The sequence below is a fragment of the Oxyura jamaicensis genome, chromosome 2, assembly GCF_011077185.1.
Source record: "Oxyura jamaicensis isolate SHBP4307 breed ruddy duck chromosome 2, BPBGC_Ojam_1.0, whole genome shotgun sequence".
NCBI classification, from domain to species: Eukaryota; Metazoa; Chordata; class Aves; order Anseriformes; family Anatidae; genus Oxyura; species Oxyura jamaicensis.
In genome coordinates, this window is record NC_048894.1 from 83,367,447 (window position 1) to 83,384,553 (window position 17,107).

The 17,107-nt window shown below is 36.9% G+C and overlaps 1 protein-coding gene across 9 annotated transcripts in view; it reads left to right on the forward strand.

Annotated features, from left to right (window-relative positions):
• Positions 1–17,107, forward strand: part of CTNND2 (catenin delta 2) — a 647,710-nt gene that overhangs the window by 420,277 nt on the left and 210,326 nt on the right. The window lies entirely within an intron of this gene.

The window sequence follows — 17,107 nt, forward strand, 5'->3', positions numbered from 1 at the left end:
CCTTTGGTTGCCCTGCTGGGGTATTAAGTGTAGGAGCTTCTGTGCTGTTGGTGACTGCGTGCACGTGACAGTTTCACAGGGCAATTCAAGAGCTGGTTCTCAAAGTGCACACTGAATTCCTCTTCACATTTTCCTTTCCAATTATTGGCGCTTGGTGATTTGGTTTTCAAGTCAGCTAGGTGGAAATACTTTCCTTGAGGGCTCAGTTTATCACCCCCTATATGCTTGTAATCGTATCAGTTGTGCACATGGGTACAGTGAAAGTGAGCCTAATAGTTTCTAATCCCCACAGGTTTATTACTAGGCTAGACTTGCCTCATAATAATACAGCTAACAGCTTTTCAGAATAATTTGAAATGGGAATGCAGAGGCCTTATTCCTGTCCTGTTACATATTCATTGACATAAAGATCAGTCTGTTACTGAACTTACAACTTTCTTTCTTCTTTCATTTTAAAAGAAAATAAGCTTTTAGCTTAGATTTTGCTTTTATGTCATGTTAAACATGACTTAGTTTTGTTCAGTTTTAGTGAAGTGTTTTGTGTATTTATTTTTTTTTAAATTAACACTACACATAGAACTGGAGTCATCAGCTTCTGAACTACTTTTCAAGAATGCATTATGAGGAAAACTCTGCTGCATTTCCATTGCTAAAAAGGAAAAAAAAAAAAAAGTGTTTTGGAAGAGTAAGGGAAGAACTGGTAGATGGTTTTTTTTTGTTCAGAAAAGTAATTACAGGGAAAAATTCAGGAAAGCAATCTATGCATCAATCTTTCTAAAATTTATTTCAGAGTATTATTTATATTGCCTCTGTACAATTAAAAATGGAATGGATGGCGGAGGAATGATAGAGCTGGTAGGTGACAGCTGATGCATTCAAAATAGTGAAGGTATGCTGTCACGCTTGTGTTGACAATTTCAGTATAGCCTGAAGGATAATGAAGTGCACGAAAGTTTCCAGACCCATTTTAAAATAAACTATTTATGAGCTCACTTCTCTATCATTTTAAACTTCTTTGGAAAATGGAGTTCTGTGCACATGGTATTGATTTATTTCCTTGGTATCACAGGCTTCATGGGAAAGCTCAGCCCACAGTGCTCCCAGTTCTGCTGAGCAGCAGTATGCCAGCAATATAAGCTAAATCTTGCAGCCTTTTCAAAGAGGAAATTCCATTTACTTTGGAATGCAACTTTGAATGGAGTAAATGTAGCAATGCAAAGGAATTTTGAAATGAAAATTTTACAGTGGGCCTTGATCAGCAGTGGTTAAAGATGCAAATTTGGATTTTTAGAGCCCTGTTATCTTCATAGGTTTCTTAGGGGAAAAAAAAAAAGACTGTCATATGACATTTTTGGATTAAGATCAAAACTGGTGAATTTCAGGAGATTCAGTGACAATAGCTTGCACTTATGTATTTGTCCTCAGTACAGCCAAAGGATGGGGTTTATCAATATGTGTTTCTTGACTTTGTGAAACTTCCCATGTAAGGGGGGAAATGTTACAAATGTTGTCAAATTCATGAAGTACGTGCAATGAGAAATACATAGGTAGAAATTTCTGGCCTATTTCCTCTAAAATGCCCTTGTAGTTTCCTTCTACCTCTGTTAAATAAGAGACGGATAAGTCTCTCAGCCTCTTAACAACAGCCAGAATTAGTTCAGTTTTTTTTTTTTTTTTTTTTTTTACTACATTTGGGCAGATAATGCTGGGGGGGAAAATGTTTCATGGATAGTAAGTGTCTATGTGAACAACTCACTCAAAAATGTTCAGATGTCAGTGTAGCAAGAAATTTCCACTCCCAACATCTCTTTAGAGTAAGGAATTCATTGCAATCTGGATGTCATGGATCCAGCTTTGTATTTTTTAATTAAACCTATAGAGAAATGTTTTACGTTTTTCTATTAAGACTGAAGTTTGAATTCATCTCTCAGTGGTAAAAAAGAAAAGCAAATGGACTTTTAGTAGAGTGAGTAGTAGTTTTAATGTGCTAGTGTTTGGTTTTGGTTTCTAACTTCAGAAAAATAATAATGTTCTTTTGAAATAAAAGCCAGAAATAGCATGAAAACTAACTGGAATAGATATGGTTGTTTTTTTGTTGTTGTTGTTTGGTGTTTGTTTGTTTTGAGTTTTCTAGGAAGTCAGAGGCCTATTCAGTGTTTAGAAAGCTCAGAGGCAAGATACCTTGCTGCTGTCAGCTGAGTGCTGTAGTACTATGAAAAAAATGTTATCTCTGACTTGAATCCTTTTACCTCAGGGAAAGAAGATTTTGGGAAAGAACATGGTCTTCCCTGCTCTCCCTAAACCCATGCAAAAATCAGGCTTTCTAATACTGAATTCTCTTAGAATCCCAATGAAAAGTAGATTGTTGTGAAAATTTATGTATTCTTCTCAATATATGCATGTGATAGTGATAATGATGCAACTCTGGTGAGAACATGCATCTTAAATTGAGAGCTATGAAAAGTGCTAGGTGAATTACTAGACTGTATTCCTTGTTAAGATGTAAAACAAGGGTAAATACATGGATTTGTGCTGCTGCTTCTGTGCATCTTGGTAGTATTTAAATGGTCCAGTGGTTTCATTTTGCTGTACATGATATGATTACATAAAAATGCATATCCTTGCATCAAAACACTTATGTTCGACTTGAAATGCAGGAAGATAGGAAGAGCAAGAGAAGGTAGAAAGGAAGGCAGGGTTAAAAATAAAAGCAGTTAAATTGTTTAATTATGTGCATAGATTTACCTCTATGAATCACTCAAAAGCTTTTATTCTTCTCAACAAATAATTACTGGTATCCCCAGACTGCTTTTAATATAGCGAACATTTTGCTGCTTTTTTCATAAGCTTGTCTCAGTAGAAAATGCAGGGATTGAGAAAGAGGTAGTTCCTTTCTGGGGAGGTCAGCTGTGAAAGCCTGTAGGAAGGAGGCTGTGTGAAAATAGCAAAAATGTTTTTGGAAGACGTGGACAAATACATGCTCATGGTTGGTGTTACAAAATCATTTCCAAGAGTTCAGCAAAGGGCAGAAATGTGAAGGACCTTGGACATCTATGAAAACTCTGTGGAAAATGTAGCCAACTATATTCACCAGTCTCATGCTGTCATCTTGTAAAAATAAAAACTGTTATGAAAGTTTTGTTGCTAGAAGAAACAACAAAAAAAGCATACCTTTCAAACAGGCTAGGAGTCTAAATGCTCAAATATTAAGTCTACTCGAGTAACTCAGGAAAAAATAAAGTGGTTTCTTTACCACTCCACACTTAGCATTTCCTAAGTTTTACTCTATGTTCATGCATATGCATGTATGTGTGTGTATTTATGTATATATATAGTATTCAGGACTTCTAGGTCAAGCACATTTTTGGCCACTGGTTGTTTCAGAAAGCGGAAGCACAAAGCACAGAGGTTTTTCTGTTTGTTTGTTTTTTACAGTGACACAGCTTGTAGGAACTTAAGTCTTTCCGTATATATTACAAAAACAAGTATAAATACACACTTTGGTGTATACATGGCATGGAGCTGTGTATGTCCTGTGTCTGTATGTAAGTGCGGATGCAGAATATGCTCAGGAGCAGTGTGTGATTTTGATTCAGAGGCACGTCAGCCTTATGTTGAAAGGATGAGCTCTTTCCAGTATCATCTTCAGAAAGGATTTGGTTGTTCTTTCTCTCCACTTCAGGTAGAGACATTACCTGCATCCTTGTGCGTTCTTTGTACTAGACAGTCCAAAGAACCTTCTCTGTCTGCTTTGAAATGATGAGCTCAGAAGCTGCAAATTTTACATACCCAAATTCAGTTGCAGCAGTTAGTTTTATTGGTGCCAGTGGAACTTGCTTGTTTATAAAGTGTAAACTGCACTATCATTTTATTTCAGTTGTATCTGTGGTATCTGTCACTGACAGACGTTTCAATGAAAGAACTTGTTAATTTTCAGTGTTTTAATAGGTTTTAATAGCAGGCAGGTCATGGAGAACTTCATGTTTTCGAGTATGGAGAAAGCGTGGATTCTTTGTTTAAAACAAAAATAATCCATGTATTTAAAAAAAAAAGTTTTACAGCACTGTGTGTACTACCATAGATCTGATTCAGTGATTGTAAGGGTGGAGGCCACCTCTGTCAAGCAGACTGATGTGCTGCATCATACTTCAGCATGTAAATTATATAAAGAACCCAAACTTGCATTAAGGAAGTGTAATTCCAAAGTGACAAGGACTGCTCCAACTTGGTTTAGGTCAGCTGATATGTCTAAGAAAGCCTGGCATCTTACTAACAGTGTGATATTTGGAAGCTCTACCCCAATAAAACCTGTATGTAAGATTGAAGTTCCCATCTTTTTTAGCCTGGGTTTATGATAAAAAAATGCAAGTAGCTTTTCAGTTTGAAGGAGGCAAGGGAATAAGTAGGCTTTGGATTAGTTGTAGATGATCGGCTTCCTAGGAGGTATTGTTCTTCCTGGAAGACATACAAATGAGACCTGAACTTACCCAAACTTTAATGAGGAGACTATATTAATTAGCATTTTAGTCTCTCTATCTGTGAACAAATCTTTGCTTGGTAAAACAACAGTTTGACATATGCAAAATTGTTCTTCAGATGAGATTTAATTGTTGACAGATACAGTACTTTTTTGTTATGGGATTTTTATGTTTGAATTGAATGCAGCAATTATTTTTTTAAGAACAATCATTCCTGATTATGGTTTTACTTTTACTATTTAGGGCTCAAATCCCCTGTACTGAGGAGTAGTGGAATAATTTTAAATGATGGCATGCTACATCGCATTAGAAGATGCTTCCTTCTTTGGGGCAGGAAGCAGACTCCCATCAATCTTAATGAAGAATTATGTTTTGCAGACTTAGAGGATAATGCTTTCCATGGAAGCTTGAGAAGCGAGGGAAAGTGACGAAAACCAGTTTTCTGGTTTTCCTGAGGAGTGCTGGAGAATGTCACCCTGAAATAATACAAACCTAACAAGAACCAAGTGAAGAATCCCCCTGGTGTGAACCTCACCTGCACGCCAAAGAATTCAGTCTCCCTGGTCCTTAGAATAGATAATTTCCTCCTGTCATGTTCACTTGTTTGACACTTTAACTAGATGTAGTTGAGTGATCTTTAACAAGTAACTAAAAATACGTAGTAGAGTGACAGATATAAAACTAGTATGAATTAAAATGGTCAGAAGATTGACATTAAAATGTTTCTTCTAAATTTGTCAAAGGGAAAAGAAGCAGAAAAACACTTGCGCTACAGTGAAGTAGATTTACATGTGAACTCCAAGAGCAGTATTCCTAGTGGTAAATTTGCTTCCTGCTATTGTAATCCCAAGGGGTATTTCTAGCTCCTTGACTTCTGAATTCTTCAAATTTAAGTATGACCTGTGGGACACTAAAGTTTGCATTTAGCATTTGGTTAAACTGTGGCATGTGTGTGTCCCCACCAAATAACACTTCCTTGGAATGGAAATTGGTGTCTGCCCTTATTTTCCCCTTTCTTATTATTGCTAGAGCCTCTAGCAATGTTCTGCATGCCCGGGTGTACAGCTTTCTCCTGTCACAGTTTTCAACTCAAAAGCATTCTATGAGCTTAGACGGGGCATTCAGTCCCATTTCTTCACACATAGAGCTTATTTTCCCTCACAAAACAGGATGCAAATTTAGTTTTCTTGGGATAACTGCTAACTTCTCTTGTGAAAGAGGAGAAATTCGGACCAGAATTTCATTATGGCTGCACAGAGTTTTGTGAGAAGCCAGGGGGGTGAAGCTGAACTCTTGCTCGTCTACACACATGTACATCCCAGAAGGCAGTGTGGCAGCACCTCAGCTGCAGACCGTATGACTTAATTCCTCATCATTCAGAACAACTCATAAAGCAAATTGCAACCTAAATTTGGTAGTGGAAGAAAGATGCATACTCCCTGAGGGGTGTATTCCTTCCTATCCTGTGCACAGTACGTTTCTGCTGCATCAGACTTTGGTCCCCATCTTGTTTGTTATTTGACTGACTTTTCCTCATTGACAGTGTTCTAGCAGGCAGAGCTAGGATATTTCTGGAGCAGGTCTATTGAAAAAAAAAAATGTATTTGAGTTGGTAGATGAAGCTGTGAGTGTTGATAGTAAGCTGCTGCTTACAAATTGCTTATGGATTAGTTTAACAGGAGCAGGTTTCAGTATGTATCACGTTTCTGGGAAGCAGTAGTGGAAGACATGCCTGAATTTTATTTATCAACGTTACAGGTTGTATATCATGTAATTAAAAAAAAAAAAAAAGCTCATCTTAGTGAATGTAGACATAGCATATTGTTGACTAGGAGGTGCACAAAAGCTGACTAGAATATGGCTAGTGTTTGTTTTGTAGATAAATATATATATATATATATATATATATATATATATATATATATATATATATATTTTCACATTGATTTACTTGGTTGTTTGAGCTACCTGTGGGGTCCTAGGAGGCGATGCCTTTTTTGTCTTCCTCCCACCACTTCAAAAATTGTAGTAAGAGTGGAATTCAGTCACAGAATTTACAGTATGCTATATGGAAAGCTATATGAAAAAAAAATGTTAAAAAGGTAGGTATCAGGAATCTTCTGTCATAGAAAGCTAGTGAATATTTTCAGAATTCAAGCGGACCTGAAAGCAGTGGCTTAATGTCCCATTTACTTGTTTTAGGATATATCAAGCTCACTGTCTCCTTAACCTTGGAAGTCCTGCAAAAGGATTCTGCACTTGAAAAATAAACAAAAACATGCAATCACGTCTGCCTTTCCCCACGGAAGGGCACTCGCTGAGGGGTGGAAGGGTTCTCATTGCAACAAATTAGTAAAGTTGAAGTTGATGCAAAACCATGAATTATTTAAAATATGGCATGCCTCCGTGTTTGCAGTTTTCAAGTTATTTGAATGTGTTCTGAGATGAATTGTCTCTGCGTTTTCATTCTGAATTTACAAAATAATTTAAATATGCTAAATGATTTTGTGTATCCACTGATTGGAAAAAAATGAATTTGTTCTATACTTTTTATTTTTTATAGTCAAAGAATATTATAGATGTATTCAGTAAGAATGCATATGCATGAATGCACATATACGTATTCAGTTACAAATATACCCTTCTACAGCTTTTTGTGACTAAAAAAAGCTGTGCAATTGCATTTCAGTCTGCATTCTGGAACATTATGCTGTACTTTCAAGTATGTGAACAAATTTTTTTTTGTTTAATAGAATTTGAGCATAGAGAGAACTTTGAATTTGAGCACGGTACCTCAGGACTTTAATATACGAATTTAGAAAGTATAAAATGCTGAGAGTGGGAGGTTTCTCTGCACTTTCATATAGGATGGCTTTCTTCCTCACAAGCTGATTTATTCTATAATTTAAAATTTACTGTTTTGATGACAGTTTACACTTTTTGGTGAAATAGTAACTACTAATTTGACAAGGTTTCATCTACTGACTATTTGCCAAAGTTTGTTTCCAGTATAATAAATAAAATGTAACAGGGAGAAGGAGGAAAACACCCAAATCGTGACTGTTTCTGGCAATCCAGTGTTCATTTCCACAGAGCCTGTCTGGGTTGGGAGTAAAGGGTGGTGCAATAACAAACCACTTTTAAGGTGAAGGAAAAGTTAATCCCTGCTTGCAGTCTCTTACATGAGTATTTCTTCTAATACCAAGTCAATCACAGTAATGTAAAGGCTTTTTCGGTGCCATCAGTAGCAAAGCTAGGAATAAGCTGCATAATCAAAATTAGTTTATTTTAGTTTTATATCAAAAAGATGTTGAAATTGATACTTTTTCTGGTAAATCTCTGTCAGAGTAACCTATATTGGTTGGAAGTCACTTATTTTTCACAGTGCAAATCATTTGCTTTTTTAAATTGGTTCATACCAATGTATTTAAATGAGGTTAATTTACCCAGCTTTTTTGAAGACTAGACTGTATAAATGCATAAGTACTTCACCAGTCTTATAACTTCACCAGTCTTATAAGAAGAGGTCTACAGTTTATTGAAGGTTCTACACCCATGCAAAAATAAGTGAAAAGGTGTGAAAATGTGTGATCCACCTCTTGTAAGTAAGAGGTGGATCAGGGAGAAAATTATTCACTTTTTCAAAGTTTGTTTTATAATGTGTAAGAACACAAAGGAAATTTGGGAAGCATTTTCCCAAGGGCATAAGCCTCTTAAGAGGATGAATCCCTAAACATTTACCTTTTGTATTGGAATACTTCATTGTAACTCATCTGTGACAGGAAGTATAATATATGATTTACAATAAATGCTCTAAAATTTACTGGTCCACAGATATAAAATAGAACGGAAATTGCTTTCAACCTCCCTTTAAGTTCCTAGTGTTGAAGATGATGCCACTTTTGACTAAATGTAAGCTTATAATACTGCTACTGTTGGGCAGGCAGCATAAGTAATATAATACAAATCTGAGCTCAGCAGCCGGGGTTTTGATAACAATGTGCAGAACCAAAACTGTTCTGCAAAGCAATTTGAGGAAGGAGTCTATCAGTTTCTATCTCTATGGGTAGGTGAGGCAGTTTTAGCTGAAATATACTTTGAATTGTCAACATAAACTCTAGTTTATGCGTACTCTTGAGATTACTGAATTCTCAAAATGATACTATTCTGTTAAGAAAATGTATTTGTTTTATGTGAAAGAAAGATATCTGTCTCTAAGACTTCCAGAGGATGGTATCTGAATATATGACTGTGTTTACATAGCGTATTATTTCTAGCATGGATTGGCTCCAATTCTGCAAATTTTATCAATGTTACATTCCACTGTCATCTTCAAAAGAAGACTGATAGCACTAAGGAAGTGATAAATATATGTGCGTGCATCTGTGTGAGTGTGTACTCATCACAGAGACAGACTTAGGCTAGAAATCCAAGAAAGGATGTGATGAAAGGAGTTAGAAGTAGAACTTTGGAAAAGGAAGGGATGGGGGTCATATGGCACCCCTCATCTTTCGTTTGTGCTGTCTAGTGCAGAGCTCAGCTTACATCATGCGATAGGATGGCCATGGCACTGCTGTGCAATGCCAGCATCTGAAGATCTAGTTTGGCTTGTAAAGCACAAAACCAAGTCATAATTTAGTATCTAACAGTTTTTGCTTAGGTATTTATGTTTAAACTTTACCCATGAAACAAAGCTTTGCTTTCCTGATTGCTATACATACTAAATTTTGATACATATCACAGTTCTCTTTCTAGTACTTTGAGAGAAGTCAGATTTTTACACAGCCCTTTTCATGCGTTCTTGATAGGTTTTTCTTCAGACATGCTTGCATATCTGTGATCTACAGGTTTTTTTTATCGTCACTGATTGCTTCAGGCCCAGTGATATTTACCTATTCCCTTAATCCCCTTATCTGTTAATTGGAAAATTCCTCTGAAATTTCTTTAGGTAGCATTAGACTTAACTTATTGTCACAGGTAGGATGTCATATTACTTTATACTTCTAATTAGTAATTCTCTCTACTAGAGAAATGCATCAAGAGGAACTCTTCCTGTAACTGTTCATATTGTTATAGGAAGTGGGGTAAGGGATTGGCTTGAAGTATCTTGTTTGGGATTTATTTAATTAGTTGAAAGTACCTTATTGAAGCCTTTTTTGTTTGTTCTTAATTTTTTAGATTGATTGACAGTGTATAATTATAAACTCTCTCCTTGTCTTTTAAGGGTACTTTACATCTTCATAGAGGTTCAAGAATAGCGATTTTCTGATGTATGAATGAATGGGTTGTTGGTGGTTTGCCTTCCAAATTTCCATTGTTCAGCCATATGTAATTATAATATCTACCGGTGAAAAAACAACTGCATTGCATATGAAAACTTGTTGCCCAGTTTTCACAGAAAACTGTTGGGTTTATGCTCACATATGCTCAAAACTGTTGGGTTTATGTTTACATCTGTTATTTTGACCACAGGTTAAATGCAGAAGTGTAGATAACATCTAACAGTAAAAATGCTGAACACTGACTTGATTAAAAAATTGGCAGTTTTAATTGTGTTCCTGGTACAAGTTCTGATGCTAAGAATGTTTGCTATGCAGGATGGAAATGTCAGCTCGTTTGAAAAGTAGAAACCATAATACTTAACACTAGCTTGTCATATAGCACATTGGAAATTATCCATGAGAGTTGTATGCTCATTTTTTTTCTGATATCCATATCTCTGCATAGATGGACAAAGATGAGCTAGACTTTAGATCAAAAAAAAAAATGTCTTTCATTTTTTATAATTGCCTTCGTATCCTCTGGGATAGCAGAGTTTATCCTGTTCCTTGGAGGCCATTCTGGGTTTTTAGGTGATAAAACAATTTATTTTTTTCTAACACTGATATTCAGGTGTACAGTGCAAGATCTGTATTAAAATAAACTCCCCTAGGGGGCTTCCCAATCATCTGCCTGTTTTGCACCCTCCTACCTCAGTATATTTTGTGCTGTGCTTACACACTTTGTTTATATAAAATCCAGAATGGAAAATGGCTTGTCCTATACTGAGCATTTCTTACCTTATATGGGTTACAGTTGTTTATAAATTCCAAAGCATTAATTACTTTCATTATACTATACAACATGGAATAAAATAAAGCTTGCACATTTTTAGACTGGGAGCTTAGCAAGTTGTTAGCTGTGTGGCCTCTTGTCTGTTTATTGCAAAATGTTATGGAGAACTTCTTAAGATTACCTTAGTTTTTCTAACACGCTATTCTGCACAGAATTGTTTTCTAGTTTTCCTATCTTGATTACATCATTATTAAGGTAGCAACATAACTGATCTACAATATCCTAGCCACAGAAATTATTCCATCATAAAGAGAGGAAATAGATAAATTGCTACAGAATGATGGATTATTCTGACACCATCAGAGGAGAGTTGAGCTCTGATACAGAGAAGTGAAGCTTTGTGTAAGTCATTGCCACCTGGTATGTTTGTGTGATGACTTGGTAAGGTTCAACTGACTTCAGGTCTTTGGGCTACAGTGGTAGGACACCACCTCAGTAATTGCAATTGAAATGCATGCCTGCTACACCGCCTGCCTCTCAGCTTTGACTGACATAATTATGTGACCTCCAAACTTGAATGTAAGTGCATAATGTGTAGGTGCCACTATATCTCTTGACTTTTCCAAAGGTTGTTCCTCAGTGAGAAAGAGCAAGTGTACATGTGTACAAATACTATCACAAGTGGAGTAGATTCAGTGGAGGATCTGTGTGCAACCAGGCCATCATAGCTGATGAGAAACATTTTAAACATGTCACAAAATTGGGCCACGGTTAGAGGGGGTTGGCCTAAAATGAAAGCATTATATGCTGATTGGGTGGTTGGCATAAAGGATCTGTGGTTTTCCTTTTCTAGTGTGCTATTTCAAAGCTAAAATGCTTCATCATTACTATTACAAAGTCTGTTCACTGAACTACTAAAAATGTAATACTATGAGTCTAAATTTGGTGTATGACCAAAAGCTGGATGGTTTTATGCCTTCCTACACTCAAAATTCTAGCAATAACTGTAGTTTTTAGGTCACTAGGGGATTTTTTTTTTCTTTTTTTTGTAAAAATAGGAGGTGAGGTTGTTTATATATTGAAAAACAAAAAAAAGAATCTTTGGAATCTGCTGGACAGTATTCTAGTATTAACTGGCCTTTCTGGAGAAACAAGTAAGATGAGGATGGCTAGAATTTTAGCTGCTTTTGTTACAGTTTGATATTGCTGCTTTGAGGACAAGTAAGATCTTCATAATTCATCCAGAACTGAGGATCAAGTGCAAAGTTAGTATGAGAAGAAAATTAAAAATGCTGACTCCTGTTTAGAGGCTAGTGTTAGAGAAAGATAGAGCACCCCAGTCACACAAACTAACTCACATCTGGTAGACCTGTATTAGCATAATACTGTGTAACACTGCTGATAGGTTCCTTCCTAGTAACTGGCTTTAAGACATGCAGTTTTGTCAGGCTGAGCCAAGATCTCCATAAAGCCAGGAAAGAATAGATGAAAACATAAATAAGGGCAAGAGAAAATGACCTGAGTAGACAGACACCAACAACTGCTATGCCTCTTTCTAGATAGCACACAAGAATTAGCTGCTGTCGTCCATCGCCTGCTGTTTGATTTAGCCTGCTCAAGATGCCTGTTGGAAACCAATATGAGACAATGTAGTGAATTCCTCTGAGAGGTTATAGGTGGACCCTACAGTTTGTCTGATATTCAGGCAGTACTTGCTCTGCAGACTCATAATGAGTCTGTACTCTTCTGATTTAAAAAAAAAAAAAAAACTCTTAATTTTAACTTTTTTTCTCATACTTCACTTACCAAATCTCCATTTAGCATGCCCTTGGTCTGTATTCATTATCATCTTTTGATTCTTTTTGTTGCTTTGTAGAAAAGAATGCCTTCCTATGCGACCTATTTGGTAAGTGTTTTACTTTCCAGCTGTTGAAATAAAATAGTTCATCCTGTAGGGCCTCAGTTGCCTGTTCTGAGCTATTGTGACATGCTGAGGCCTCTTACAAGACAGCCTCTCTTTCCTGCTTAACCAGTGGCAAGAGGATCAATCAGAAGAGGTGCTCTATGAGGACTCAGGATTTGAAGCAGAGAAGCTTTGCCATAATCACTCCTCAGCCTGTATACCCTTGTTCTGCTCAGGGAAGATGTAGGGGCTTCATCATTACTTCACAGCCATTTAATCCATGCAGGATGGCTGCTGTAGAGTCAGTGTCTTTCAGTTTAGCAGAGTCATCACTGACCAAACATTTTCTCAAGCCAGAGTCAAAAAAACCTCTTCAAGCTCTTCACACTTTTCAGCAAAAAAGACTCCTAGCCAAAATTCATCTCTAGGCAGTGATAGACAAAGAACATGGCATCTTTACAGAAAATCTGTCTCTGAAGGGCCTTCAGGAAGGAATATTACTTTGTCTTCAGCTTCTAGGAAAACTGTCAAGGCTCTAGTTCTTTTCCTTCCCTCATTTATGTGTGTGCATACACACACACACGTAAGGAAAAGATGAGGAATGCCAAGCCTTCTAAATAGATTAATCGAAACTGAAGAAGAAGCTATAAGTCAAGACAATGGATTTAGCATCTCTTGCTGGAGCAGTGTCCTAAAGAGGTCAGCTGATGTGAGGGGTCTGATGGAGTATTATCTGCATATCTGCAATGGTTTGCACCATTAGCAATTCCTTTGCTTTTCCTCTTCAGATTGCTTATTGATACTAAATATCAATGTTCATAAGCTATACCTTTGTTTGCAGTCGCAGTTTAAGGATAACTTTCGTAACTTCCTAAAGCAACGCTCTTAGTAGTCTTGCAATAAATTATTTTACAAGAAAGATGTAAAATCTTTCTAAGAGAAGTCTTGACCATACAGCAGTTTTTTAAGATTTCGTACAGATGGATGTACTAATGGTATGTATACAGCTAGATGGAGAGGCAGTCTGTGCAGCTTTTTTACGCTTACAGGCACGTTGCTATTGATGTAAAGACAAATAAGGAAGGAGCAGTCCTGAAAACAGCATAAGCTTGTATGGAGGGTGCTATTCTTGAGGTTTTAACCCTGTTTCTCTTCAGAAGGATTTGCTGATGTACATCACTGTACTTGAGGTGTATTTGCTGTGCCTATTTCTGAAGTTTGCTTAGAATGTCTGTGCTTCAGACTAGTCCCTCAGTGAAGGGAGAAAGGAATATTTTCTTACAACTTCCTGCCAGAGTCTGGTCTTTTCCCAGGCTTACTTCACTTTAGATAAGTCTTTGGAAATTTTGATGTCCACTTCAAACCATTGGTGAAGAGAAGGCAGCTGAAAAAAACACTAGATTCTAGATATGAGGAAACATGCTGTCCACTAAGATTGTGTGTTGCCACAATAACTTAAGAAATAGCGAATGGTGTTGGAGGAGAAGATAAAGGAAGACCCAGCTCAGTGGTCAGAAGAGTAAGACTGAATTGTCTGAAGTGTTGGCAAGCAATTGTGTAAGTAAAATTACGGTGAAAATCCTTAGACAATTACTGTCATCACTGTTCCACAGATGCAAGTAACCAGGTAACAAGTATGCTTTTATAAATGTCATGTTACAGGCATTCATTTGGCCTGGCAGAACTTAAAACTACAGCCAAGGAAGAGCAGCATCATGCTGTATAAGGCTTTGCATTTACTAATGGTGATGTTATTAAAATCAGCTGCCACATAAGACCTGAGAGGGAAGTCAATTTAGAGAGCCTTTTTAAGTCAGGAGACTGCTAATCAAACTTCACTTTAAAAGTGCGCAATTAAATATTATGGTAACTTCCCTCTTTGTTTTCTGTTGCAGATCTTTTATGCATCCTTCTTTTTTCTTTGATAAAGATTGTCTTTATTAGGTTTCAGATGTGTATTCAAATGTGCACATACTGCATGATTTGTCTTTTATCGTAGCGTACAAGGGCAACTGAAATTATAAGAATTCTGAGTCAGATCAAAGGGCTGTTGAGTCTGGTATTCCCTCTGTGATGGACACCAGTAATAAAACCACTGGAGAAGGGGACAGCAAGCCCGTTGTTGTGCAGAAAGTTCTTCCATTCCCCCCACCAGGTATCATTAGCAAGAAACGTAGCAGCTTTGCACTTGGTATTCCATTGTGGAATTGTCATTCCTAATTTTCCTTTGAATACAAGTGAGCTTTAGCATCCCGTCGTGCAGTAGGTTTTTCAGCTTATGTGCACCTTGTGTGAAAACTTCTATGGAAACTTCCACTTGGTAGTTTTACTAGGTGCTCTTTAGTTCTTGTACTGGAAGCAATTGTAGACAGTAGATCCATATTCCCCTTCTCCATGCCAGTCATCATTATGTAGCTGTCTACTGCAAATCCTGTAACTTTTTTTTTCCAGGTTGAGGCATCCCCCAGGTACTTAGTAGCGTCTGCTGTGGAAGCCATTTCATAAGTTTTAGTCTTCCTTGACATGCTTCTCTTCCATTTTATTAAGGTTTACTTAATTACTTCTGTCAGAGGGAGTGCTCCTTCACATCTTCACAAGATTTCAGTGGTTTGTGTGGTTGCATGTGTTCACTGATTCCGTTTTTTAGAATAGATTCTAAAATTTGACTAAGGTTTTACAGGCCTGTGGTTCCCATGCAGTGCTTCTCTTTTTTTTTTTCTCCCTTTTTTTTTTTTTATTTATTTAGCATTTCCTGTGGCATTGAATTTGAGACAGCTTCTCAGTGAAGTCCCTACAAAGAGTTTGTTGAACTTCCCCACACTGAGCATGGAAATAATGAATGTCTAGTTTCTGTGCTGTCACCTTCATCTTTAGGAACATTCTTTTTGTCTTGTGTTTTGGACACCTGCTATCAGGATTGTTTTTGGCTCTTGATATATATTTCAAAAAGGATTTATCATTGGCTTTTATACCTTTTTGAAAGTTGTTCTTGTGCAACTGTTTTGACCACTGTTTTAATCTGCCTCATTTTCAGTGTTTAACCTGTTTATGATATTTTCTTTCCCTTGTTTAAACAATTCCATGTTTTTTGAAGACTTCATTAACCTCTGATTGTTCTTTTCCCTGCTGTTTAGTTATGATACTTCTTTTTAATTTAAATTCATTTGCATCAGACTTCAGTATAATGTCCTAAACAGTATTAAACCCTGAGAGATGCTACAGAAACTGTTAGTTGCTGCTCTTAACCTCTTTTTAGCAAGCTGCTTCATTCTAATATTGTTCTGCTCCTTGAAGGCAAACACAGATGTAGTGATGGGGGGATGCGGAGGGCATGTCTACAAAGATGTTTAATTTCTGTATACATTATGATTTTTTGGTAGACTTTGAAATTATGGTCTAGACCTTTTGCGCAAGTGAGGACCAACATGGAAATTACGCTCCCTACATGATTAGCAAGGACCAGCCCTTCCATGCACTAACGTTGCCAATGGCTAAAAATTAATGCTAAGATCGCCCTCCCCCTTTCACTGATCTAGTTTTATACCCCTATAGGGTGTAAATAGTGCTTTTTGCTTCCACTCATTTCTGTTTTCCTTGTGCATGTCACAGCTGCAGTCATGGTTTTTGCTAGGTGCCTAATAGTACAGTCCTAACATTGTACCTGTCCCATTTGGGCTTGGGCATGCATGTTGTTCCTCTTAAAATGTGACTTTTACTGGGAGGGGGAGGGGAACATAATACTAATGATGTATGATGGAGTTCTTACATATTTAGTTTTCTGAAAGATGAGACTTGAGCTCTTACATTAGAATATTGCTTTTCAGCTTTTTGCTGGTGATCACCACCTAGAAACGTACTTTGTAGGTAACAAACGATCAATTTTCTCTACAAGGTAGTAATTAGCCTGTTAGGTTTTCATTGGTAAAGAGAAACGATGAAAATGCTAATAGCTTTAATAGTTTTTCATAACTGACCGCTAAGTGTTCCTCTAAAAGTTCCAGAAAAATGATAGGGAACAGTGACATTGAAATGAGGAGACAACATTCAGGTGCTCTTCTGCCACCTTTACCCTGTAACAGGAGAGAGACTTGAGGCACAACCACAAAGGCTGTCTGAGATACTAGGCAAGACTCACTATTGTGCAAGGAGGCTATATTAAAGCAAGACATTAGAGAAGCATAATCATTATCACTACCGTAAATTTTACTTAATCTGCTACTTTGGCTGGTCTCTTCCTAATACATGCAGTAACTAAGGTAAGCCTTTTCCCATGCCTTCTGAAAGAACAGAAGGAGCAAGGAGAAACTCGGCTTGATAATGAAGGTGTCTGATCGGAATCAGAGTCTATAGACTTTTTTACAGGGCAGTTAAGGGGGCTACGTACTGTAAATTGTGGAGGCGTAACAGAAGATTTCAAAACCGATATAATGAGGAGCAGTTTAGCTATCTGTAAAAATTGTTTACAGTTGCCATCCTAACCATCTGTTCTCTTTCCTTGTGTTGTAGTCAATTGGGGTAGTTGATATTTTGTAATAGGTGAAAGGTTTTTTTTAAAGTATGGTTTATGTCTTTGCATATACATTTATAGAGTACATCTTATAACAAGGCTTAGATCCCATTGGTGCTATTTAGGGATGCCACTGTAGTAACAACGATATATTGCATATGCAGT